The 27,637-nt window shown below is 37.2% G+C and overlaps 1 protein-coding gene across 1 annotated transcript in view; it reads left to right on the top strand.

Annotated features, from left to right (window-relative positions):
* The first annotated feature begins 9,759 nt into the window (after positions 1 to 9,759).
* LOC121413939 (leucine-rich repeat serine/threonine-protein kinase 1-like) overlaps positions 9,760 to 27,637 on the top strand; it is a 79,304-nt gene continuing 61,426 nt past the window's right edge. The window contains exons 1-2 of the mRNA XM_041606958.1: positions 9,760 to 10,052; positions 15,186 to 15,522. The gene's annotated coding sequence lies outside the window, so the exon portion shown is untranslated. The remainder of the gene's footprint in view (positions 10,053 to 15,185; positions 15,523 to 27,637) is intronic.

The following is a 27,637-nucleotide window of genomic DNA, read 5'->3' as shown; positions in this document are numbered from 1 at the left end:
TATAATGTTACAGATAGGCCTTCGACATGAACCTTAATAGCATCTGTTATTTTTGTTATCCAGATGCTAGCCTTGGAGGAATGATCGATTTCTTTAGATTTTTTTTGTGTGTATTAAGTCTTTTAGACCTATGATTAAAATAATAGGTCACCATAAATACACACTAAGTCAACTACCCAAGGTCGAAAGTTCTGTGAACGTGTAACCCTCGTCTCTACCGAAAGGTCGTAACTGTATTCTAAACCCACAAAAGTTGGAGCGTATACACTGAGAAATCCCGGTGCAAATGGGGTGTACGATACACCTCGCAATAAAATCGAGGTGAAAGTTAGCTCTTATGCGAGAGTATGTATCTGTTGTACACCCCTGTTCTCTTTCCGTACACCCCATCAGTCTCGCTGATAGACGTCTGGTGTAGATAAAGTTGATTTGTGATCGAAGATTTTACCCGAAATGTCAATGCACTAACGCCACACTTTACCTAAGTGAAATAGATATGTATTTGTAAGATACACTGTAAAAAATGAAGTGCTAATTTAGCACTTGTATAGTGACTGCACTACAAGTGCTGATTTTCTAGTTCAAATTTAAACTAGAAAATCAGTACTCATAGTTCAGTTGTTAAAACTCGGCATGTCAACTTGTTGGTGCCGATAAAAAACTAGATTACGGAAGCTTAGATGTGCCCCTAGTAGACGAGATGAGAAGACGAGAAAATGAGTCAAGAAGACGAGGAAAGAAGAAAAGAAGACGAGATCCTCAATGTTGTCAAGTCGACTTCGTCAGGACGAGAAGATAAGAATACCATATCCGAATCTCGTCAAGTCGACTATGTCAGGACGAAAAATAAGAACGCTTGATCCTCAGTCTCGTCAATTCGACTAAACTTTGACAAGTAGATGAGAAGACAAGATACAGAATCTTGTCAAGTCAACTTCGTCAGGACGAGAAGAGAAGAAGACGAGATTCATGATCTCATCAAGTGGACTATTTACGACGAGAAGAGAAAAAGGCAAGATCCTCAATCTTGTCAAATCGTCTTCGTCAGGACGAGAAGTCAAGAAGACGTAATCCAGGATGTCGTCAAGTCGATTTACTTAGGATGAGAAGACAAGATCATCAATCTCGTCAAATCGTCTTTGTCAGGACGGGAAGTCAAGAAGACGTGATCCAGGATGTCGTCAACTCGACTTACAGAGGATGAGAAGACAAGATCCTCAATCTCATCAAGTCGGCTTTGTCAGGACGAGAAGACAAGATGATGAGTTGTTGAAACTCGGGAAGTCAATTTGTTGGTGCCAAGATATAATTCAGTCGTTTTGTTTCATTTTGTGGTTGTCTTTTTTTCTTAAGTTGTCTTTTATATTTCCAACACTTTTTCTTTTTTGTGTGAACCTGGCCAAACAATGGGGAAAAGGAGAGAAAGAGGGAGAAAGAAAGAGAAACGTAGGGGATGGAGAAATCATTATATATGATATTTATATTATATTGTATATATAATATTTCATTAGTATCTTTCGAAACTTTATGAAATATTATTTACTTAGAGCCTATGTGTTAATCATTCCTGGTGCTCGTTTATTGAGGTATATAGCCCTGTTGTGCTAAAACATCTCGTTTTCATTCAATTCAATATGCACCAAATATATTTCCTCGCGCGTTGAATTACTATTGTTTTATGTACTGGCATTTCATGAATACTTAAAATGATTGCCTCCTTTTAAGCTCTGATACATTTCCAGTCTGCGCTTAAGTTAGTGGATTGATGAAATATGACTGTTCTTCATGAATTCCTTAAACCAGTCCTAAAAATGTTCCTTTTTCTGGTCTGAATATCAAAATAGATTCAGCTCGCATGATTTAGTTAGTGAAACTTTATGGTGTTCGTGAACTCCTGGTAACAAAAGCCTAAGAATGCCCCTCTCCAGGTGCATATGGTGAGAGATGTATGCTCTTCAAGATTTTCTGAAAATAGTCCTTAAAATATTCCTGTTTGCGGTCACTTGACATATACAAAATTTCAGCTTCGCGCTTGAATTGTTTGTTTAGTGAGGTGAGGCAGATACGTAAGTATCATGATTACAAAGTTGCATATAATGTCCATTTTTAGGTTTGAAAGTTAAAAATGTTAAGCTCGCGCTGCACGCTCGCATTATTTGATCTGTGAGATACACAACATTTAATGGCACAGTAATGTATCTAGTAGATCATTATACTTGGCAATTGAACGCGCTTTGCAAGCCCACTACTACGAGACCATTTTTTATGGTGCCCCCCCCCCATTCCGTGACCCATGGTCATGATGGTACGATACTGTCTGTGGTTGTCTATATATTTCCAACACTAACTCTATTTCTGTGTGAACCTATATTTCTAAATATGTCAAAATTATTACTAGCTCGCTTCACTCGCTCGCAACTCCGTATAAATTTTACGTGATACGCCATATCTATCCCTCTCAAAATTTGTGGCTTATGATGCCATTGTAGATTCATTTTTCATTTCTTTTTCGACAGAAAATGCGCACCCCCCCCCCCCCCAAGTTCCAACTTCGCTCCGCCGCCCCTGCAAAGAATCTTTAAAAATGTAGGTTCATAGGCTCTAAGCAAATAATGTTTCATAAAGTTACGAAAAAACTATTCATGCAATATAATATAAATATAATATACAATGATTTCTCTCCCCCCCCCTACTACCTTTTTCTTTCTTTCTCCCTCTTTCTCTCCTTTCCTCCGTTTTTTGACCAGGTTCACACAGAAAGGAAAAAGTTTTGAAAATATAAGACAACTCCAGAAATATTGACAACCACAAAATTAAACGAAACGACTGAATTATAATCAATCGCGAATAGCCATCTTGTATTCTTGGCACCAACAAGTTGACTTGCCGAGTTTCAACAACTCGTCATCTTGTCTTCTCGTCCTGATAAAATCGATTTATCGAGATTGAGAATCTTGCCTTCTTGTATTCTCTTTTTAAATACCGTACGTCGTTTTGACGATATCCTGGATCACGTCTTCTTGACTTCCCGTCCTGATGAAGACGACTTTTTCTTTTTCTTCTTTTCTAATCCTAAATAAATCGATTTTTCTGAGATCATGGATCTCGTCCTCTTTTCTTCCTGTCCTGCCAAACTTGACTGACAAGATTCTGTATCTTGACTTATCTTCTCGTCCTAGTTTAGTCGACCTGAGGAGATTGAGGATCTTGTCTTATCTTCTCGTCCTGGCAAAGTCGACTTGACGAGATTCGGATATTGTGCTCTTATCTTCTCGTCCTAACGAAGTCGACTTGACAAGATTGAGGATCTCGTCTTCTTTGTCTTCTTTCCTCGTCTTCTTGAATCTTTTTCTCGTCTTCTCATTTCGTCTACTGGGGGCACGTCTAAGCTTCTGTAATCTAGTATTGTCGGCACCAACAAGTTGACTTGCCGAGTTTTAACAACTCGTCATCTTGTCTTCTCGTCCTGACAAAGTCTACTTTACGAGATTGAGGATCTTGTTTTCTTGCCTTCTCGTCCTAAATAAGTAGACTTAACGATATCCTTGATCACGTCTTCTCGACTTCCCGTCCTGACGAAGACGATTTGACGAGATTGAGGATCTTGTCGTTTTTTTCTTATAGTCGTAAATAAGTCGCCTCTTCTTCTCTTCTCGCCAGCACGAAGTTGACTATCTTGTCTTCTTATCTTCTCGTCTTAGTTTAGTCGACTTGAAAAGATTGAGGATCTTGTCTTCTTCTCTTCTTGTCCTGACGAAGTCGACTTGACGAGATCTTGTCTTCTTATTATAACTAAAATTGACTAGGCAAGATTGAGGATCTCGTCTTCTTGTCGTCTTTCCTCGTCTTCTTGACTCATTTTCTCGTCATCTCATCTCGTCTACTGGGGGCACGTGTAAGCTTCCGTAATCTAGTATTGTCGGCACCAAGAAGTTGATTTTCCGAGTTTTAACAACTCGCCATCTTGTCTTCTCATCCTAACAAAGTAGACTTTATGAGATTGAGGATTTTTTTTCCTTGTCTTCTCGTTCTAAATAAGTCGACTTGTCGACATGCTAGATCACGTCGTCTTGACTTCCCATCCTGACGAAGACGATTGGACGAGATTGTCGATCTGTCTTTTTCTTTTCTCGTCGTAAATAAGTCGCCTTGACGAGATCATGGATCTCGTCTTCTCTTCTCGTACTGACAAAGTTGCCTGACAAGATTCTGTATTTTGTCTTCTTATCTTCTCGTCATAGTTTAGTCGACTTGACGAGATTGGGGATCTTGTCTTCTTATCTTCTTGTCCTGACAAAGTCGACTTGACGAGATTGGGGATGTTGTCTTCTTATCTTCTCGTCCTGACGAATTCGACTTGACGAGATTGAGGATCTTTTCTTCTCCTCTTCTCTTTATAAACATGATAAATGAATTGACTTGACAAGATCGAGGATCTCGTCTTCTTGTCTTGTTTCGTCGTCTTCTTGTCATCTTAATTTTGTTTTCTCGTCTTAACATCTAGTCTTCTGGGGACACGTCTAAGCTTCCGTAGATCTGTGATCTTATCATCTAATAATCTCTCGCACAGGATGTCGAAATCTCGTTTCGCTCTCTTGCAATTTTCAATAAATTTTACACGATACGCCATAGCTAACCCCCTCACCTCCACTGATCCGCATGGAAAATCAAACCCCGTTAATGCTTTGTCAATGATTCGGATTCTTTTGTATGTATAGATTTCCGAATGTACTGGGTTTTTTTCTTGTTAGTTTTCTATCCTTCCTAATTCGTCCCTGTTTAAAAGTTTCCAAATTTTGCTGGTATTATACTATCATTCTTGTGTATTCAAAAACAGCATTACTCTTATATTTTTTACGTCGATCTTTGTCTGAATGTTTTTCATTGATACGTAACCATACCACATTATACAAGTATTTACTAAAAGAAAACCGGTCTTATGAGATATTTTTTGTAAAATAAAGACTGATTATAATTATCTTTATTATTCCAAATGATCGGATTCCAACTATTATTAGTCATAGAGTTAGAGTTAAAGATACTGACGTCTTTCAATGTGGTACAAGTTCCAACAAGTTCCAAAGCCTTACTTTGCAAGATAATGGATATGACAATCAATTCCATTCCTAATACTTTTGCAAAGCATATGCCCTAATGTACAGAGAGCAATTGTTTACTCTAAGCGGAGACAAATCTGAAAACGCCCCTAAAGTATCGATCTTTCTGCTGCCAAACAATACACTCGTGAGATAGACGATTCCAAACCATAGATAGGTTGTTGTCACTGTTCTAGGTTTCAAAGCAATATTTTATTTTGATTATTATTATTGTCTTCCGTTGAAAGATTGAAGGTAATATGACAGATGGTGACAGCCTGCGCCGGATATCGTTGGGAATTTTTATTTTGTTTTATCGAGTTTCTTTTGAAGCGACGCCGCCCGCCATCCTTGAGCTCATTGTTTAAAAAACCTAATTTTACAGAAAAAACATAAGATTTTGCAGAAAGCAATAACAGAATCATTCTGTAAATTCATAAAGCAGGAATTTTTCTGAAATTTAACAGATGAGGTCTGTTTAAAAAGGGTGTTTTCTTATAGGAAATTTGTAAGGTTCCATACACCAAATACCAATTTCCTGTAAGATTACAGGTGTTCTCGAGACTGCTGCAGGAACTTCTTTTATTTTAAGGATACATTTTCTAACAGTGTACAGCAGTATAGTTTTGAAAAAAAACCTTTCTGTGAAAAGTTCACTGCAAGAAAACGTCATGAAACCAGGTTTAATAAGTATAGATATGTATAGTAATATGCAAAATATACCCCCCTCCCCTTCTCTTTCTTCTCTCTCCCTCTCTCTCTCTCTCATTTACCGCCCCTTCCTCATTCCACTTGTATTTATGTTTGTGTTTGATGGTGAAATATGATTGAATTATCTATTTCAATCAATTCTTTTTATTCGAAAGTAATTTCAGTTATTTTCTGCGATTTCTGATTTGCTCCGATACATGTAATGCACTGCATTATTTCAAGCATCCATGTGTACCTTATAAGAATTCAATGTATTCTGAAAACCAAATATATCGAACTGAAATTTACTGAGCTGATCACGGAAAAGTTAATTCATGATCAATTGAAATAATCTTCCCAAAAGAACGTCTCTCTGATACCATTTCCTAATCCCTGATCCAATGTTCACATCATGGAGTTCAAAAAAACTTTTACTCATTTTCAAATTCTCCCACTCAAAAGATTTTTTTTGTAGTTGTTCATGTTCACCGAGCGATGAAACCTCTCACTCGAGGAGAAAGCAATATGGAATTTGACCACGCCCCTCCTAGTTACCAATTACCAAAATTTGCAAAGGGCCATCGCATTATGCATATTCAGCACATGACGTCAATGAATCATCAACGACGATAGGGTATAGGCTTTCGTCTATCAGCTGCATAGGAAGGAGTCCTGGCATATGAAATGAACTATTTTCGTTGCTCGTGATACCTACATCAAAATAGTAAATAGGAGTTTAGATGATGTTTGAACACGTAGGTTCACTAACATAAAAACAATGCACTTCATGATCTTAATATGTTAATTGTATTTTCATGTTTATGCCATTTTAATCAAATACAATATATATATATATATATATGTCCCGGCAGGGACATTTTCTCGGCATCACCAATTTTTCCAAAGGGTAGATAGCTCTGGGGAACCTTGATTTAAGCTACGCCTACCATTGTTCTCTTCATCCATTTCTTTATATATATATATATATATATATATATATATATATATATATATATATATATATATATAAATACATAAGTCTTTGTCGAAAAATAATGAATCAAGACAGCAGTTTGCTCCGGGACTCTGAACAACGACAGAACTGCAATTTTTGTCAGCTCCGAAACTTAGGACGAAACTGCTGTACCAGTTCACCAATGTTCTACAAAGACCTCCCAGCTGTTCTTTGTCATTAGACAGGCATTTTCAATACATTTACTGTGTTCTTGGATTCGTTCAGCGTGGCGGTGTGGAAACTCCCTATGTGAAAATCAGGTTGCACAGTATGGTCAGGATATGCAAATGAGAGGACCGATGACGTCTTAGTGAAATCTGAATTATTTTAATTTTCTCTCAGTTAATTGTCACGTGAAACAAAGAGCTATTCCTCCATGGAAATGTGGAATTACCATTAAATTGCTTTAACATTATTTGATTCAATCAAGTTGGTCTTTATTGTCAAATCTGTAAAAATTGAAATAGTGTATAATTCAAACAATAAAACAAAACAGAAGAAATGGTGAGTGGGGACATCATCATCTTTCTCATTTGCATATCACTGAAATGTGCATACTTTAGCTGTTTTGTGAAAAATAAGTGATGCTTTGAATTGTCTTAACTTTCTTATTTGTTTTTCTCCTTTGATTCAAATCGACAATTTTTTCTGGGGTGGACTCGCTGATCTACAGATAGGTGGGGTCGTAGAGATATACGGTATGGGAGGACTTGACCTTCCATTGCTAAAAAGTACGGCGTAGACGGCGCCCTTTCACTTCCATCAGTTTTGCGAATGGAGGCTGTCATACCTGCCATGCCTGTCACACGCTCACAAACACACAAAACTAGTGTCAGAAATTCAATTAAATACAACCATGTGGATTTCCAACAAAATTTCTTGATCTCTATAATCTCTATTTCTTTTACACCTGAACGAATTTAATTGTTTTATGAAGTGGCACTTCCCAATGACAAAAATGATTAACTATATGATATTCACAATTTGCAGGAGAAGGATTGTCATCATAAGCAGATTGCTTGAAAAAAATGACAATCCCAAACTTATACTAATTGAATTAATTAATACATTTATAAAGCAGAATGGGCATATATTTTCGAATACGAAACGTGAATCCATGCAATATTATAGTATGAAGATGGAGATGATAAAGCTGAGGGTGACGGTGATATTGATGATGATGTTGATGATGAAGATGATGATGATGATGATGATGAAGGCCGTGGAGATTGCAGGTAATGGTAAGAAGCAACTGTCTTCTAAAGAGCAACTACCCCAGGTTACAATCTATTGTGTTAGTAAAAAAAAAATGACACCTCACAAAGTCCCAATTTAGGAAAAATATGTCACGAACGCTTAATCATTGTATGACTGGAAAGAAAATGGGGTATGTACGTGTATATAACGCTTGGATGATCAGGAGGTATTCTTTTGCAGTGATGAAAATTTTGATTGGCACCAAAGTAAGGAATGAATTGATTTGATTTGATTATTTTGATTACCGTTTCACAACGTAAGTATGACAAATATAACATGACAAGGTCGAAAATACTGCAAAACATAACATAATCTTAGACTTAAGGAACACAATTCAAGAAATAAAATAACCTAATATGACATTTGTATTTTGAATGCAATGAATGAAGCCCAGATGCTAATGATGTCATATAGTAAACATAGTTGCAAATCCCTCTTCAAATTAAGAAATGGGGTATTAAAAGTGTTTATTGAACAATTATAATGTAAATGCATTGCTGTTAAAAAAATCCATTGCAATTTTAAGGTTGACACTCAATTTTTCGTGAACTATATAAGACAAAATGATACAATATAATCAAAATTTGATTTTGCATAATAATCCCAAAACTATATAAATGCGAGTGAATGTACAGACAACATTACACTCATTCCATTTTTTATCCACCGTCCGCGGTTTAAATGAGAGAGAGAGAAAAAGAACATTCAGTCCGACACAATTTAAGCATAATAAGCCAAAAATGTCGGAGAGGGCGCAACATAGGAGACCGCAAGAAAATTTCTTACCGAGCGAGTGAGCCAAGCAAGTGCTCAAAAATTTATTTTGGCTCATTGTGCTTTTGTGTCGGACAGAAGGTTATGATTTCTCATTTAAACCGTGGACGGTGGAGAAACAAAAAAAAATCCGAAAATGTTATCCCTTTTCTTTTAATTCCTGATTCATAAGTGTCTGGCGATATCTCCTTTTTTCATTTTTTTTCTTGGTCGTGAAACTTGTCGGTATAACGCCCCAGTGGTCTGATATAGAGGCCGTACTCTATATAAACACTTCTTTTAGTTCCATGATTGCATAATTGGCCTCCCTCCCTCCATGGCCTTGTCCAGCCTGCATGTGGTGGGTGGGGTGATTTTCCTTGATGCGTGAAAGTTTCTCCACTGGTAACACATAGCAGGCAACACTCCCATGTAACTCCATGTATTCTCTTAGGGTCGAAATGACCTTCATTTTGTCTGGAAAACCTTAATCATGTTAAACTTTTGTTTTGCCTATAATATTTCTCAGGACCGAAATCACGATCATTTCGTAGTGAAAGCCCTTTTTTCTTTTTTTTCGCTTGTCAAATTTACATCAGAACCCCTAGTAAAAAAATCGTCTGGACCCTGTTATGCCCCCCTTCCAATGGGGGTGGGTTGATCACTGCATTACTAGGGCCTATAAATTGAGTTCTCAAATGATTCTAATTTCGTGGGCTAAAATTGTTAACCGCTTGCAGTGATTTTTCTTTCTTTTCCATAATGACGATATGCCATGATTATGATTTCTTCGACCCTCTGTTTCAAATTCCAGAGACGGGGCCCACGACGGGCCACAAACATGACAACACGTTTTATCTCACTTTAGCGCCACCAGGCTTGTGGGGGGGGGGGTGATGGGAGGAATTGGGGATTTCCCTATCATACCGGCACGCGCGAACTCGAGTCGAGATGCAGACGACGGTGTCGATACTCGATGGCGCAACTCGGAGCTAAGTTTTCATATTTTAACTAAAACTGTTATTGTTTATTATTGCAAACTACAGCTAACTTAAGTGGATGTTAAGCTGCACCCCCAGCTCCTCCTAGAAATTATGAGCGAGAAATGAAGTCGGAGATGACTTGGAATTGAAGATGATGATTTGGAATTTCGAGTTGATTCTCGATGCAGTCTGTGTTGAACGGAATTCTGCATCTCGATCACCCCAGTGAGTTGGGCTGTGCGTCGATTTATACATTCGGTAAGTTGTGAAACGGTATTGTAGGCCGATACATTGGATATAAAGTAACATGCGCTGGGGTACTGATTTTTTTAGACTACTCTAGCACAACCGCGTAGCCAGGATTTCATTTTGGAGGGGGTGGTAAATGCACGCAAAGCGTGCCAACACTTACAAAGTGCGCGACGCGCGCTTCCTAGCTAGGGGGTGGGTGCAGGGAGGGGGAGTTTCCCCCTCCCGCGCGAAGCGCGAAGCTTTTAGTGTTTCATAAATTAAAATAAAAAGGAGCCGTTCCTCTTGTCTCTAGTACCTCCAATTCGGTTGACTATATTGTGATTTTGAATCTTGTTTCCAAATAGTGATTGTGAACGCACAAAAGAGGTATACAATTGAAAATTCAATGGAGGAAATTAAAATAATAACTCCGCGCGAAGCGCGGAAGCTAAAGCGTTTTATCAATTTTTCTTGCCATAAAAAGGGTCCCGAGAAAAGGGTATTCTCAAAGATATATTGAATACTTTCTTTGGACAGATCAGATTTGATTACAAACAATTTAGCAACAGTGCATTTTTTTAACTCGCAAAACAGAGGAGAAGATTGGTAGAGGAAGATATTCCTCCCCGCGCAGAGCAATGAAACTCTGAAATTTCAAAGGGCGGACGTTTCATCAAATGTAGATATCTCTAATACCCAATCGGCTCTAATTCAATTGATTTTCTAAGATTATTGAACTTCATTACAATGAAAATAGTGCGCAAAAAGTTGAAACTTCTGTGATTTATTGAAATTATCTATCTATATATATAAAAAAGGATGCCTAATTTTTTTGACTTATCCTGAAGCGCTTCATTTTGAATATAAAGAAACTTAAGTGTCATTCAAAATTTCAAACTGAGGGCGCAAAACAGGACAGGAGATGAATGTATACAGGGAAAAGACATTAAGTTTAATACAATTTGATAAAAAATATTGTACTTTTTTATTTAATACGACACGAATTTCATACCTTCCTCTTTTTAAATTAGGAACCTGTTTGCCCCAAAATTATGGTTGTTTAGTAATGAGCTGAAAAGCGGGAGAAGTTGACTTTATGGAGGTGACGGCAGAAACTGATATAAAGATTTTACCCGCTCGGAGCCGACCAGACCAGAAGTTGCGCGATCAATTGAAAAAAAAGATGACTTCATATATTTACTTCGGCCTAACCTTACTCAAATTCATGCCCTAATGTATACAATTTTAACTTTAACTGGCAAGAAGCATATAGCTGAGGTGGAAAAACAGCTGTGGTTAGAGAAAAGGTGGGGAAAACAATGGAGAACTTCAATATTGTCATTTAACCGCGCGCAGCGCGGAAGCAAAATTCATATATAAATTTAGAGCAAGAAGAGTGAAGGAGTTTCTCTTTTGAGAAAAAAATAAAGAATATAAAGAAAAAAAAAACAAAGCTACCTTTCTTCCCTTTCCTCCCTTCCCTTTTCCTTTTCTCCTCTCTTTTTTCCCCTTCTTTTTTTTTCTTTTTGGGGACGTTTGGGGGGGGGGGGGGGCGACCGCCCCACCGCCCCCCTGGCTACGCGCCTGCTCTAGCACATGAATTCTAAACGCCTGTGTATTCAATTCAGAAAATATATTTTTTTGGTTTTCTTTTTTTTGTAACAAATTTCAAGACAGTCAAGACTCAAGTCAATGAAAAACCCCAAATTTAAAAAAGGCCTGAACTTGCTCAGATGTTGTGCACTTCCTGTTTTGCATGTGTTTGAATAGGTAGACGTCTCAGCTGAACTGGCAAGACGCGGAGCCAGGGGGCGGTTGCCCTCTCCCCCAAAAAACGCTCTCAAAAAGAAAAAAAAGAAGGGGAAAAGGGAAGAAAGTTATAGCTTTGTTGTTTTTTCCTTTTTTTTTGGTCAAAAGAAAATACACCTAAGCAAGACTTTCTCTCTTCATACAAAATTTCGCTTCTGCACTCCGCACAGGAAAAATATCAAAATTGTCATTCCTTTTTGTTTCATACACCTTTTTTCTACTCTGTTTACTCTGTGGGAATCGTATATTCTTGCCAGAAATTGTAAAGTATACTAGACCAAAAGCTTCGATCTCTGTTATGTTGGTTGTTCAGCTGAACTCCGTTGGCTTCACTCACCAAATACAGAGACCGAAGTTCTAGCGCGATCTGTACAGGGGACTCAATGGCCATATGTTTATGTACTTAAGATTGGATAAAACGGGGAAGTGAATTTGCGCAACAGCCGTGGTAAGTCACTGTTTTTGTTCCTTTTAACTTGATTTTTCTCTGTTAAGAGGGAATATCAATTTGCATTTTGGTAGCGTATATTTTCAAAATTTTTATTCATTAAAGACAAAAATTGAAGAGCCCCGACGGGGGGATTTTGCATTGCAAGTCCCCTAATGGTGGCTGCACGATAGCGAGCCGTCTGTGTACGAGGAGAAATAAAAAAAAAATGTTAAAAACTCCTCGAAACAGACGGCTGCCAGCTGTCTAAAAGTATACATGAGTGTATAGGTCTAGAGTATGAAAAGTATTTTTTTTTTTATTGCATTGACACAAAATTTTGGCTCTTCTGTAAGGAGCTGGTATTAACATCACCATCACTCCCCTAGTCAACAAATGCTATTTCATCTGCTTTTCAGCAAGTAACTTTTGGCAAAGTATATGCTCAAAGGGGGAGGCATTAAATTTGTGCCATGCAATATGCAAAAGTATTTGATATTGCTTCACATCCATTTTCTGTCTTGTTCTGTGCCATTGATTTGCAGTTTTGAATATCACTCATGTTCCAAAACAAAAGGAAGCGCTTAATATGAATGAGGTTACACGACTTTTGTCTTCGAAGATAAATCACAGAGGTTTCCGTGGCATGCATCAGGAAGGAAAAGTCCTTCTAGCTTGCATCATCCCTTTCACATTTTTGAGCTTGTTTTTCTTCTTATATCTAGTTATAAATAATCTAGGAAATATCAAACTTACAAGTAGAACAGGAGAAATTGTTAAAATTCAGAGCTTCAACTAGTGGATGTTTCATAACACTGTTCATAGGTTACAAACAACTTTCCAAATGATTGGTGACCTTTTCTTTATAGTTTCTGAGGAGCCAAAGCAACATGAATGAAATTTTGGGGTATATGTATAGTCACGTAAAAATACCGGACACTCTCATATTTCCGGATGCGCATATTACTGCGTAGAAAATCAATTTCGTACGACTTCCACAGTTCAATTTCAAAATATAAGATTGCAAAAACAAGGCTAAAAATCAAACTTTTACCTTATTTTTCTCCAAAATGACAGTTAATGCTTAAAATATCATATAACATAGTTTTGCATTAACAATTGATCTATTTTCTGATGGGAATATGGACCTGATTTGCCGAATTTCAATCTTGTCTGCTCCATCGGTTAGATCGTCGACGGCTAATTCTGAAGGTACCCAGTACCCCGGCCATGCGCGAGGTTTACTGTGATAGAGAGCCATCGACGATCGACAGCGCATCGATAGAACTTGATGACTGAGGGTCACGATATGAACGAGCATTAACACTGGAAATATCAAACATGCAATAAAAAAAAATGAAATTAGTTAGCAAACACAAATTTATTACAAAGATCTGTTCAGAATCGATATAAGAAAGCAAACAAAAACTCAGAATTTACTCATGATATGATATATCATGAAAATCACACCAATTCTTTTTTTAATCAAGAATATTTTTACCCATCCGGCGTGCGTCCGGAATTATGATGTAATTTGTAACGCACAAAAATAATTGTCTTTCGTGGAGGGGTATGCGGCAAGTGCGGTGCAAAGAAAACGGTTGGAAAATATTAAATAATTTCATCATATTCATAATTTTCAGAATATTTGGAATAGCAAGTGATAATATTTCTTGATTGTATTTCCTCTCGTTGTCATTTTTAGAGCACTGAAATAAAAGTTTCAGGCAATAGGATACACTGCCATATATATATAAGACAGCGTCATCAGTTTTTTGTAAAATCATTCCTAGCTTTCAAGTAGCTTTGATATTGGACAGCGCCTTGGTAGATTTCCTGTCTCAATTCTGATTTGTGTCTGTACTATGTGAGTAGTCTGCTGGCCAGCACAGACCCTTGGTTTCTCGCAATTTCGCATAGTGCATACTGCAGAGTCTGAAGTAGCGAGACTAGATTCACTATGTACTGCAGCTGGCTCTGCCAAGGTCTTGTTTGGCACCGACAGATTCTTTGGAGTCTAGTCTTTACTCTAGACCCGTTATTGGGTCAAGTGTCAAATGTAAGTCTGTGCCTGCAGACTAACATGTGAGGGAGGAATTGCAAAAAGAGTAACAATAAGGCCATTCACACTGAGACAAAAAAAAGGGATTGCAGGGATTAAAGAAAAAAAAAGTTAGAAAAATTTTATCAAGAAGAATGAAACCCTTGGAAGAAGTTACATGTAGCTTAATATATAAAGAGCAAAATCAAATATTAAGATCAATGAAAGTTTTATAAGAAAATTGAAAATCAAATATTAAGATCAATGAAATTTTTAAATGAAAAGCAAAAATCAATGATTAAGAATAAGATCAGTGAAAGTTTCATTCAGAACAATAGGACGAACAACATATGAAAGCCAGGAGTACTTTGAATGTTTGTTGAGATCGCTGATGATGTGGCCATCCTACCAGTGGCGATACGACTAACATGTGTGATGTCTCCACAAGTACTTTTCTACATATTTTAGTGAAATTATCACTTTAATCAAATCTATCCATAGATCGGGGGGGGGGGGGGGACTCCCGGGGAGCTGTCCCTCATCCGAATTACATTTCTATCATTATAAAGATGTTTTATGTAGGGATTCTTATGGGCTTATATTTTTCCTTGTAGTTTCAAATAATTCAACTTCTATTTACAAAGAATTTTACTTAGAGTCATGACAACTTTTGACAAGTGTGTCAAAAATATACATATGGTCTATATTTTTTATTGAGAAATATCTGTGTGAATGACCCTATTGTTCAAACAGTGGTTATAATCTTGAATGCTGTAGTTGAATATTTTCCATGCACATCACAGTAGTTTTTCGTCTTGAATTTCATTTTCCACCCCCGTTTGTTTCCCCTCTCCCCCTTTCTCATTTTCTCCTTTCCTCTCAGGGTTGCCATGGCAACAGGTGATTGACAGCTGTTTATTGGCTGCCTGGGACAAAACCAGGATGACATCACATTTCCTGTTTGGGGTTACTGGCTGATTCCCTTTCTCTCTCTCTTGGCTGCTTAGCCGGACGGACGTACGGCGATCCCTCAGCTAGCGTATGGCCCTGCAGTGCAGCAGTACCGGTAGTGTACCCATATGACTGTACAGAACCGATAGTCCGCCTGCGCTGCTGCTAGTTTTAAGCTAGTACGCTTAGGATCTAGACACGTGTGTGATTCCCTTTGCGAATGGAGACCCGGTCGTTTTGAGGACACTGTCTTTGCTTCGAGAGGATATGTAAGTATTGCACTGCTGTTTTCCTATGTCTCCTCACTGTACAGACAAAGGCGTCTTTCTGCACAGGAGTCCCACTCAGCATCTTTTCCTAGCTAATTCTCCCAATATCATCATAGATTGATAATTAGAATCCATGCGGACTGTGAGAATGTGGCGTGGAAAGATGCTGAATCGGACATCTGCTGAACAAAAAACTACCATTTTTGTTAAGCCTAGTTTAATAAGTGATCTCTTAGACAATCGGAGACATACCCAACAATTTTTTACACTTTTTTTTCTAGCCCTGTAGGTTTACAAGTGTGCAAATCAGTCATGGATGTCAAGCACATGTAGAGCTAACCCCTTTTTAAATTTTAGGATAGATCTAGTTCTAGGCCTATATAGCTAAGTGGATAAAACACAAGTTTCTATGTTTGTGTACCTGCACAATCGTGCTATGAGGGAAGTTTGTTGTTATGGTGTTATACAAAGTCAGAAACTTTAATCTGAGGTCAGAGGTCACAGGCAAGCCCAAATCCAAGGTTTATGATCCACTCGCGGTGTCTCTCTGAACAAGATACAAATGTCACTGCCAAGTGTACAGTTAGAACACTGCAGGACGGCTCTAATTTCCTGCCAATTAAGAATAAAAAAAATGGGCTGGTTGATCAAATGGGTACCGGTACCCAGTATGATGCGAAAGCCTATGTAGTATGCTTGCAATGGATTCTAGAAACTCTTGTTGAAATGCTCCCCAGGGAGTGGAGAGAGTGCTTACATTGCATGCAGGCATGCAAGGATCCGATGACCAGGGTTTTAATAATTACAAGGTAAAGCACTTAGAAACACAAAGTATTAAGTGCTACATAGGCCTAAATTATTATACAACCCACTTTCCTTTTCTCTTTCGGTCCAATTCAAACCTAGTCTGCAGGCACAGACCCTGACTGAAATTTTTAACAACCATCAAGTACTAGCAAAAATATGACTTGCCTGCTGTTTCAATTTCAGGGACCTTCTTTGCACAAGGGAACAAAAAAAAGGCACGGGTTGGAGGGGGGGGGGGCGATTTTGCCCCCCCCCCACGAAATGCTTCAAAGAGCCCTGGAATTAAAAGAGGAGACCTAGAAAATATTGGCACCTTCATTGCAATGTTATTTATCCAATGTTGTCCCTGCCTGGCAACTTATTGGTTTTGGGATGGGTTGTCATGCACATATATTGCATCGTACAACGCCTACGTAGCTTGTTGTACGCGATCAAATGGGAGGCTGAATGTCACACATTTGTACCGTTGCACACAAGACGTACCATCCAAAATGTACCATTACACGGCTTTATGAGGTGACGTCACAATGCGATTTCATTGAATAAGGTGATAATGCGCGTACAGCCCGCTGGCTAAATGCGCAATGCTGTCCAAGATCATGTGCGCTTGTGGGCCCGGCTTATGGGATTTTGCTTTTCGCTTTCAATATTTTTGCTCCCTTTTTATAGATTACTGGAGGGAATAACTCATGTTTTTTCATATTTTCGCTAGATTCCGAGGCGTTCTACAACACAAATAGCGGATATTCTTATTCGTGCAATGGTGCGAGATTTTGCATTCGGTGAAAGAAAGAAATGCTCTATTCAACTCGGCTATCGCCTCGTTGAATAGAGCATCTTTCACCTCATGCGAAATCTCGCACCATCGCACTCATGCCTATTCGCTATTTGTATACTATCAATTTCTATGCTATGTTGCCCTGAATAAAAAAAAAAAACTTTCCAAATTTATACCACATTCTACAATATAGAAGTTTTGCTTGTAATAGAATGCAAGTTATTCCGTGCTTGTATCTTAGCCTAGTGTGTAATAAACAATATTTTTAAGTGTTAAGAAAAAAGGAAAGCATGATGAATATTTAACAACACCCAATATGTTGAGGTGCAGTGTTGCTGCAGCACATTACATTATAAACTCCTCAAAAAAGTTTGCAAATCTGAGTTTGGCCATTAATTTCTCCCAACTCCCAATTTTACACATCTTTGATATAATTCAATAGATCATTTAATTTTCCGTAAAATGATACCCTACATGGTGTGATTATGGTTCACATGGAGGTACAGTGCCTTGAAATGTGGGGCAAGGTCAAAATTCAAAAGTTGCAAAATGACACTATTGAAAGTCACTTTTCGTTTTTTCTGTGGTGATGAGTGGGCTTCTCAGTGGTTTCTGAAAAACACACCTCTGCACAAGCAAACACATAACAAACAAACATGCATGGTTATTTGAAACCAAGACTCAAACCATGTTATCCCACAGATCTCCATGATAATGTTATGGTGCATGAAAAGAAAAGAAACCGCTGAGAAACTCACTCATTACCACGGAAAAACGAACAGTGATTTTCAATATTGTGTCATTTTGCAACTTTGACCTTGCCCCACATTTCAAGGCACTGAACCTCCATGTGAACCATAATCATATCATGTAGGGTATCATTTTAGAGACAATTAAATCATCTTTTCACTGGTACCAATCACACATTAATAGTCACTAAAACCGAGTAGGGATTCTCGATCAAACTCAGATTTCCAACCTTTTTTTGAGGGGTTTAATCTATAACTTTAACCATTCCAAATTTGTTCAAACATCCACCTATGTACTATGCAGAGTTGCCAAGTAGTACGATTTTTCCGTATTTCATATGGAAATCAATTTAAAATACGGCAGTACGCTTTTTCATGATAAAATACGGGAAAAAACAAATTAGAGAAGAAAAGGTATTCCGTGTGTTGCTGCCCTCTATGTTCAATGAGTTATGCTTTCATCAAGGCTTTCCTATTAGAATTTTCGATATCCTGGCGAATCAATGCGGGTGACAAGTTCCGAGCGCACGCACGTAGTTTACAAGCGCAAAGCAGCGGCTCAAATCGCAATATTTTGCGACTGGTAAATACGTCTGTAAGGATGATGACGTCATCCAAGATGGCAACTTACGTTGACTGACGGAAGGATCGAAGATGACGATGTTTCGATCATAATTTGAAATGAATTAGCCGTAACTGCGGTCTAAGGTACGATATTTCTGAATTTCATACATTTTTCCGTAAATATGGATGCAATTTCTTTTTCATAATGTGACATTTTATGATTTTATGTGCAAAAATACGATCGGAAAAAAACCAGGTTTCCATCGAATGTTAGATCTAACGTTACTGCTAATACGTTGTCTGTACGTACGGGCCTCCAAATTCTTCAGTCTATGTATTGGTGAGTCAGCCAACGCAGTTCAGCGGAACAACCAAAATCAAGACTGAAGCTTTCGGTCTCGTGTGCGACGGTGTGGGGCGCAAAATAATGTAAGAAGTGATCGAGCTTGGCCATTATGCATGCATATTAATCTCATGGTAAAAATACAGATTTTTTGGTCAAAATACTGATTTTGGGGGATAAGAATATTGAAAATGCAACTTACAACTTGGCAGCTCTGACTATGTGCATCTTGAGCCTGTTTCGTATGCTCTATAGTGTTACAACTTTTGTAACTTTGCCATTATGGCAACTACCATGGTAACAGGGCTTTGCAGCCTATCAAAATCAAGGTTTCCATGTTCGCAATAACTTAATACTAAAGTTACAATAGTCGTTACTCTTTATGAAACGGACCCCTGATTTTTTAAAAATCTTTTTTCCGGAACAACTTGCCTCAAGTAGGATTTGATTTCCTTCATGGACCCTGGCCAATGTATGGAAAGGTTGGCAACGTGCATTGATATTTCTTCTGGGTTCACCCAGTCAAATACATTTTAGAAGTTGAAGTTTTAAGCCAAAGAATCAATTTGACATTTTCAGAACATTTCTTCCCTATTTCCCACTTTCTTCTCCCTGGTTTTCCTTCAGTTTTCAGTTTAAACCTCTCTCTTCCTCATTCTCAGTCATATTTTCATTTTTAGTCCCAGTCTGTTTTTACCATTTTACCATTCCTGCATGTGTGTTTTTTCTCCAATATTAGCAAGTATAAGCTCTATTACTCCATCCCCCATCTTTGTGTTCTACTTTCTTCTTCTCTCAGACTATCTTTGGCATTCTGTCTCTCTCGATCTGTCTACCTTTCTACCTTGTCTCTGCCTCCCCCTCCCCCTCTCTGTCTTTCAGTCTTTCTGTCAATACCTGGTGTTTATATCTATCAGACTGTCTGTCTCTTTCTTCCTTTTGATGAAATTGCATAACCAAGAGGAGCTGTAAGTTGCAAACATAATAAGAGAAAATGTTTTGTAAATAAGCAACATAATATTTTATAATAAATAATAGATATGGAGCTCTAATTTATATGGGGTACAGGAACTTTGTAACAGCTAGAGCCAAGGTAAAAAATAATGATAATGATATGGTATTATTAATGATAATAATGATAATAATAATAATAATATTAATTCTACTAATAATAGTAATAACAATAAAAATAATAATAATAAAATTTTAAAATAATATATGAATTGTGTAAGGCCACCTCCAACACCGACAATAAGTTGCCCAAAATGAATTTTGAGACTTTGAGTTTGAAAAGGCACCTCCTCATCTTTGATGTGATAACTTGTCAAAATTGATCAACAACAACCATGCAATTACTTGATTGACGGCAGAAAAATCTCCATGAGAGCTTCAAAAAATAAGGAAAAAACAGTGTTTGATATTCAGGGTTTACTCAAGCATAGTATGAGTTCACTCTGTACTCTCGGTGAAAGTTCCAAGCAGTCCATTATTAAAAAAAACCTTATGTCAAAGAAACCCTTGTTTCTTGTTTTCTTTATTACTTGAAATGTTATCAGCATAAAGAAAAAGAATCGCTCTTTGATACAAGCTCATTTTCAAGTTTTTGCTTTATGAGTCCAAATTACTATTTTTGCTATTCACAGATTACGTTCCCTGGTGACTTGTTGTTTGTTTTGGGGTTGCTGGGCACAATTAATAAATCAAAAGAGATGAAAACATAAATGGATAAAATTTTAGTAGAAAGGAAGACATAGATAGTGGTCTCCTGCATTCTTTTAAATTTTCTTTTTGTTTATTGAGTATCGTAATACATTTGTCAAATGCTTATAAAACAATCTAGTACATTTGTTCATATTACCTAGTAAATTTATATCTGATGCATTGAATGCAGAAATACATGTAAATGCAATTAATCAATATCAGGGGCATGACATTTTAAATCTAGAAATTTTGGCTACACTTCGTAATTCCGAAACACGTAAATTGCCTATACCCCGATGTTCGTTAATCCGAAAACGTAAAAGGGTTCGTTAATCCGAAGATTTGTGGCGTTATTCCGAAGGTTCGTTATTCCAAAGGTTTGATAATCCGAAAATGAAATAGGGTTCGTTGTTCCGAAGATTCATTAATCCGAAAGCGAAATAAGATTCGTTGTTGTGAAGGTTCGTTAGTCCGAAAACAAAATAAGGTACGTTAATCATGTAGTTTTCTGACTAACGAACCTTCGGAATTACGAACTTCATTTCGTTTTCGGATTAACGCACCTTCGGAATTACGAACCTTTGGAAATACGAACCTTCGGAATAACGAACCTTCAGAATATCCGAACCTTCGGAATAACGAAGCTTCGGAATTACGAATGTATGCGGAAATTTTACCCTTTCACTGTTGTTTTTTTATATCAAGAACAGCACAGCTTACTGAAAATGGATCTAACCATTATCCATGATCCATGTGTGTTTTACTCTTTCTCAATCTTGACGTAGTCTATGTGTAATTGCTAGCATTCATGATTAAGAGTATTCAGAAAAAGGGGCATGCATAGGCGGATCCAGGGGGGGCCCGAGGGGCCCGGGCCCCCCCTATTGGCGGAGCAAAAAAAGAAAAAAGGAAAAAAGAAAGGAAAAAAAGAAAAGGAAGGGAAAAGAGAGGAGAAAAGAAGAAAGGCAAACGTAAGAGGAGGAACATGATTAAATAAAATAACATGAGGGGAAGACTTTGAAAATATTTTTTTTTTAAATCTATTTGTTAGGATACAAAATTTTCGCTCGCGCTTCGCGCCTTATTGTCTTTTAGGGTATTTGCATATCTTGCTCAATATGGAGCTTGAAATATCAAACTTTGAAGTCAATATACAAAACATATTTCAGCTGGGAAATTGAACTTTCATTATTTTGTTTGATTTACAAATTGATTTTAAAAAAAGTGCTCTGTAAAAATGTCTGTGTTATGGTCTGAACACTATCATTTTCTGCTTGCGCTGCGTGCTCGCAAAATTTGATTTTTCAGGTACCTATTATTTTCCTGTATTCCATAAAGTTCTCAAAAAGTTCCCTATTCAGGTCAGATTGTTAAAACGTATCAGCTAGCGCCGCACGCTAGCATTTTGATTAGTCGGTTATGTATATCCCAATATTAATTCTAAATCAAACTACTTTGATGACAGTTTATCAAAAAATTCGGCTCGCGATTTCTGCTCGCATTGATAGATATAATGCCTCTTATGCATAATTACAAAGTGCTTTAAATGTCCAGTTTTCAGGCCATAATATTAACAGATTTCGCGCTCTCATGCTTAGGAAGAGAAATAGGAAGATGGTCATCATTTTCATATGATGACATAATGCCCTCATAGAATGTCCCGGTCCTATGTAAAAAATCAAAGTAATAATAATAAAATACATTAGCTCTTTTTTAACTGTGATCCATCACAATTCACAATTTTCCCACAAAGTGTTTGCATTACAGAGCTAAAATTCACCCTTTGTTAGATCGGAATATCATATATTTTTAGCTCGCGCTTTGCTCTCGCTTTATTGATTTTCATGATAAGAAAGTTACTTAGAAATTCTAGGTCGAAATCTAAAACACACGTTAATTCAGATACACAGATTGTTCTCTATTTAAATCATTATCCAGTTTCATATCACAATATCAAAAAGTGTCTGCTCGCGGATAAATAACTTATCCTTTTCATGATAAAACATGAATAGTGTGTCCAGAATTTTTCCGCTCGCGCTTCGCGCTCGCATCAATAAAATACTTAGAGTCCTTCCAAGATTACAAAAAGTGCTTAGCATTTCATTATTCAGGTAAAAAAGGTCAAAATTTTTCAGCTCGCGCTTCGCGCTCGCAATATTTGAATGTTGAAATATGTAAAGTCTTCATGGCTAAATGCAAGCAGTCCATAACAGGTATAATTTTGAGCAGTTCAAAACGTTTACACAAAATTTCTGCTCGCGCTCTGCGCTCGCATTATTAATGTAAGGAAGATCCCCACTTACTAATCCTTTTCATGATTTACAATAGGCCTACTAATTGAATAGAGTGTCTTGGTTAGCAGGTCTAAATCTCGAAACTTTTTGCTCACGCTTCGTGCTCGCATGTTTAATTATATACCTATTCAGTTAAGTTACAAAACGTGCTAAGAATTTCCATTCCTTTGGTAAAAATGTCAAAAAATTTCGGCTCGTGCTTCGCGCTCGCATTATTTGATTTTTTAAAATGTGTAACGTCTTCATGGCTAACTGCAAGCAAGTATCTAACAGTATTTTTTCCATCACTTCATTTCTGCTCACTCTTTACGTTCGTAGTAATTATTAACTTGCATACACATCTTTTTTTTTCAGGAAAACAAACATTTCCCAGAATGTTCAAAATTTTAGGAAAAAGTACATAAGATTTCCAAAAAACTTGAGCTCACGCTTTGCGCTCGCATTATACAAATAAGGGTTATGGTATTATACATTTATGTTTCATAAGAATAAATCTAAAAAGTGACCATTTAGGACTACCCCTTCAAAGAAACAAAAAAATCCCGGCAAAAATCATATTCGAGCGGCCGATCGGGGAAAATATGGCTGAAAAAAATTCCGGGCCCCCCCTATTGGCGAAGGCTGGATCCGCCCCTGGGCATGTATACAATTGATTAAACCTGAATTGAAATCCATATTCTAAATTCTGGTTTCACTTGAACCATGGTCTAAGTCTATGAAAGAAAACTATGGCATCCAGAGATGTCAATACACTTATTTTTTTGTTCACTTTATCTTTACCCAAGCTATAATGTCGGAGAGAATTCTTAAACTTGAAATCCTGGACCAACTCCTGATAAAAACTGATTTTATACCCAATGGCACAATTAAATGTTGCCTCTAGAAACAGAACTTAGGAGAAGGGGAGTGGGATAAATATAGAGAGTGACTTTATCTTCACGAGTAAGGACAAATATTGTCCACATGATAATTAGTTTGTCACTGAGTGTGCTACTCTGGGGTTATTTATAGGCCTTCGAGAGACCTCTGGAGGCTGTGTTCTGCTATTAATAGAAGGAAGCTCAGCGCATATATATTGCTTGATCTGTCTGTGTTCAGAGTTGGGGGAACTAAACTACATGTTGAGGATGAACATGAAAGAAGAAGTGAGCAATAATTTCTATATAAAACTTATAATTAAGAGACATTATTTCGAAGCAAGCATAGGCAAAAGACACAAGATTAATTAAGACAGCGGTTGTGTGTCTTTTGTCTCATTTTCTGTCTTGGTTTTTGTCTCAAAATGTAATGTCTGTGTCTCAATGACTGATGCGCTGAAAAGAGCTTAATTTCTGGGAGCTAGTCTGTTTAACTTCTTTCTGGCACTGTTGAGAGTTTTGAAACGCATCTCTGTCTTGAGATAGTTATTGTGTAGCTAGTGTCTCATCTTCAGTGGTCTCAAATGGTCTTGGTCATGGTCTTTGTCTCAAAGAGAAATGTTGGAGAGGCTGAGACACTCAAGAGCTGTATGTGTAACTTTTCCCCTTCAGTCTGTCATTGTGAGTGTCTTGAGTTGTATCTCTGTCTCAAGATATTTACTTTGTGTGTGTCATGTCTCCCTTTGGTCTCAGATTTTAGATGTTAATGTCTTGGTCTTTGTCTCAGAGTGTCTAAAGTAGTGTCTCAGAGGTTGAGACACTGAAAAGAGCTCTTTTCTATCGAAACTCACTGCTTTACTTAAGTTTCTCACTTGAATTTTTCAAGACTGTAATTGTGTGTATAGTGTCTCATCTTGGTCTCTGATAGTTGTGTCTTAGCGTTTCTCTCCAAGAAAAATATCCTGTTTCTCAGAGGCTTAGACCTTAACGGTAAATGCTAGTTTTGGTAACGATATCAAAATAAGTTCATACAGAAACCAATGAAATGACCACCAAAGTGTCTGTTTGTATAAATAAAATGCATGTGCAAAAGGATTCTGGAAGAAATAGTGTAATTGCTGAGAAATCAGCAAATAAGCACAGGATTCGGGTAGAGCATCGGGCCCGACGCTCTAAGCAATAATTATACATTGTCCCACGTGCGCTTATCTGTGTTGGGGATCTTCGGTGTGAACATTTTCCAGTGTAGATTTCAAAATGTCACAAAGTTCAGTTAATGCAACTGTACCAGATCTAGATCCTCGATGATATCCTGACAATTAAGCCTTGTTTTACAGACTTTCTTATGAAATCAGTGTTTACTGCAACTACTGGAATTTCTCTTTTAAAAAGCTCAATATTTAGGGCCAAGTCTATAAACTGTTTATATTTGTCGCTATTGAGTGTCTTGAGACAAATCTCTCTCTAGTTGAGTGATAATTTGTCTTGTATATTGTCTCGTTTTTGTCTCATATAGAGGAATTTGTCTCACACTGAAGAAAGTCTTAATTTTTAAGAGCTCTTCAACTTCTTTACCTCAGTCTGTCACTATTGAATGCCTTGAGACATACAGTATATATGTCTCAAGACAGTGATTGTGTGTCTTAAGTCTAGTCTCAGGTTCAGATGGTAATGTCTTGGTCTTTATTGTCTCAGACATCGTGGCTTGTGTTTCAGAGGCACAGATTCTGGAAAGCTATTATAGGAGCTACATGTACATTGTAGTCTCATTGTTTCACTTCATTCTGTCATTGTTGAGCTTCTACTTGTATGTCTTGTGTCTCATCTTGGTCTCTGATAGTTGTGGCTTAGTCTTTCTCTCAAAGAAAGTTGTATTGTGTCTTATATGCTTAGACACTAAAGAACTCAATTTTTTAAGAGCTAATCTATAGTTTTTTGTGTCTGTCACTGTTGAGTGTCTTGAGACTAATCTCTGTCTAGCAACATCGAAACAGTGATTATTTGTGTTATGTATTGTCTTTTCTTTGTCTCAAAGATAAATGTCTTATGTCTCAAAGGCCAATACACTTAAAAAAACCCTGAATATTTGGTAGCTATTCAACTGCTTTGCTTCAGTCTGTCAGTTTTGAGTGTCTTGAGACTTTTGAGATATATTTTTTTGTCTTGAGACAGTGATTGGATATCTTACGTCTTATTTCAGTCTCAGACGGTACTGCCAATAGCCTTGTCCTTTTCTCAAAGAAAAAAATATCTTGTGTCTCTGCATGACGCTGAGAAACTGAAGAGGGCTCAAGTTGTTGGAGCTACATGTACATGTAATCTCACTGCTTCAGTCTGTCACTGTTGAGTGTATTGAGGCATATCAAGACAATGTCTCAAGACAATGATCGTGTGTCTCATGTCAATCTCAGATGGTGATGCCTTTCTTGGTCTTTGTCCTGAGCATTAACATGGTTACCTTTATTGGACATTTTAGCATGCAAGGCTTTTCTTTCTGTATCAATGTGTGGGGATGATAATGGACTGATTATTATCTAGGGTATAGGTGCAAGAAAGAAATGGGGTATTAAAAAGAGATTGCAATCGAACCAATGTCGTAAGTTCAATTTTGTGAATGATATGTTGCAAGTAAATGGTCAAACATTTCCTTATTGTGTGAATGGCCCTTTAAACTGCACAGCAAGAAATAAAACGAAGGCAGTGAAGGAAATCCGACTAACTTCCTGTATGAACGAGGTCAAAGCAAGGTGGCATTTGTAGCTGTAGTCTGTGACTAAATTGTTTGCAGGTACAGTTGCCATGGTAACAGTAATCAGGGTTGATAGGGGAGTTTTCTTGCATTCTGAGTCATAATTCAAATGTAAGCAGACTGTATGATTGCAAGTGACGTTTTTATGTGCAGTAAATTATTTTACAGATAATCTTTTTTCGATACATGCATGCACCCAAACTCTGAAATAGCCTCTTTTCCTTAATAATAATATACGGTAAATTGCCAATTCATCTACTGCCAACTCGTCCACTCACCACATGGTCTAACTTCATTTAGTCTAATGCCATTTCGTCCATCGAAATATAATCTAACAACCATTTTGTTTAATAACCATTTGGTCCAATCATTGCTTCATCTAATCACCAGTTTATCTCATAACCAGTTGGTCTAATATCCACTTTATTTTTCATTTATGTCGCCCAATTAACACCAAGTCCAATTAGACCAAATGGTATACGGATTAAATGGCTATTGGAACAACTGATTATTAGAAGAAATGGTGAGTGGATGAAATGGCATTTAGACCATGTGGATAGTGGACAAACTGACGTTAGATCAAATGAGAGTAGACAAGTTGGCAATTGGACGAATCGGCATTGGACCAATTAAAAAAAAAACCTAATTTACCATTTGTTCACTAATTTAAAACCCAGCTGATGGCCTCCACTTTTCAAGAGAGTTTTCAATAAATAAGTAACATTTGTAATGTAATTTGTAGATAAATATGAAAGCTTCCCTTATTTTTCTTTTAGTATTTGTAATGTACTAAATGCATGTCTCAAATAAATTGTGCTAAATAGTCATGGATGTATGTATAGAATATGCTTTATATTTGTCCATTGTTATTATTATTTTTTTATTTTTTACGATTATTATTATCATTATTATTATCACAATAAAAAGCAATATAAATCGAGATATTTAGATATTGTTTCCATGAGTAAATATTCAAGAAAAATATAAGAGAAAATTATTGTAAACACTGTATTATCAACATCTGTTTAGATGGATGGATCCACTATAATTCAAGTATTTATAGTTTGTTGACCCCCCCAAAACATAGTATTGTTGTAGTATTTACCTAGGAAATTTGGAAAGCACAAAATTTCAAAAAAAACAAAACAGCAGAAGAGAAAAACAAATCAACAGAAAGGTTATAAAAAAAGAACCCTAACGTATCTGCACACTTTAAGGGCCCTGTCACATATCTTTCCATGCAAGCCTTGCGTATGACTTGCAGGTGAATTTT

Source organism: Lytechinus variegatus, chromosome 4, assembly GCF_018143015.1.
Source record: "Lytechinus variegatus isolate NC3 chromosome 4, Lvar_3.0, whole genome shotgun sequence".
In the NCBI taxonomy this organism is placed as follows: domain Eukaryota; kingdom Metazoa; phylum Echinodermata; class Echinoidea; order Temnopleuroida; family Toxopneustidae; genus Lytechinus; species Lytechinus variegatus.
Note: the sequence above shows the minus strand (reverse complement) of the source record. Positions and strands in the feature narration are given on the sequence as shown.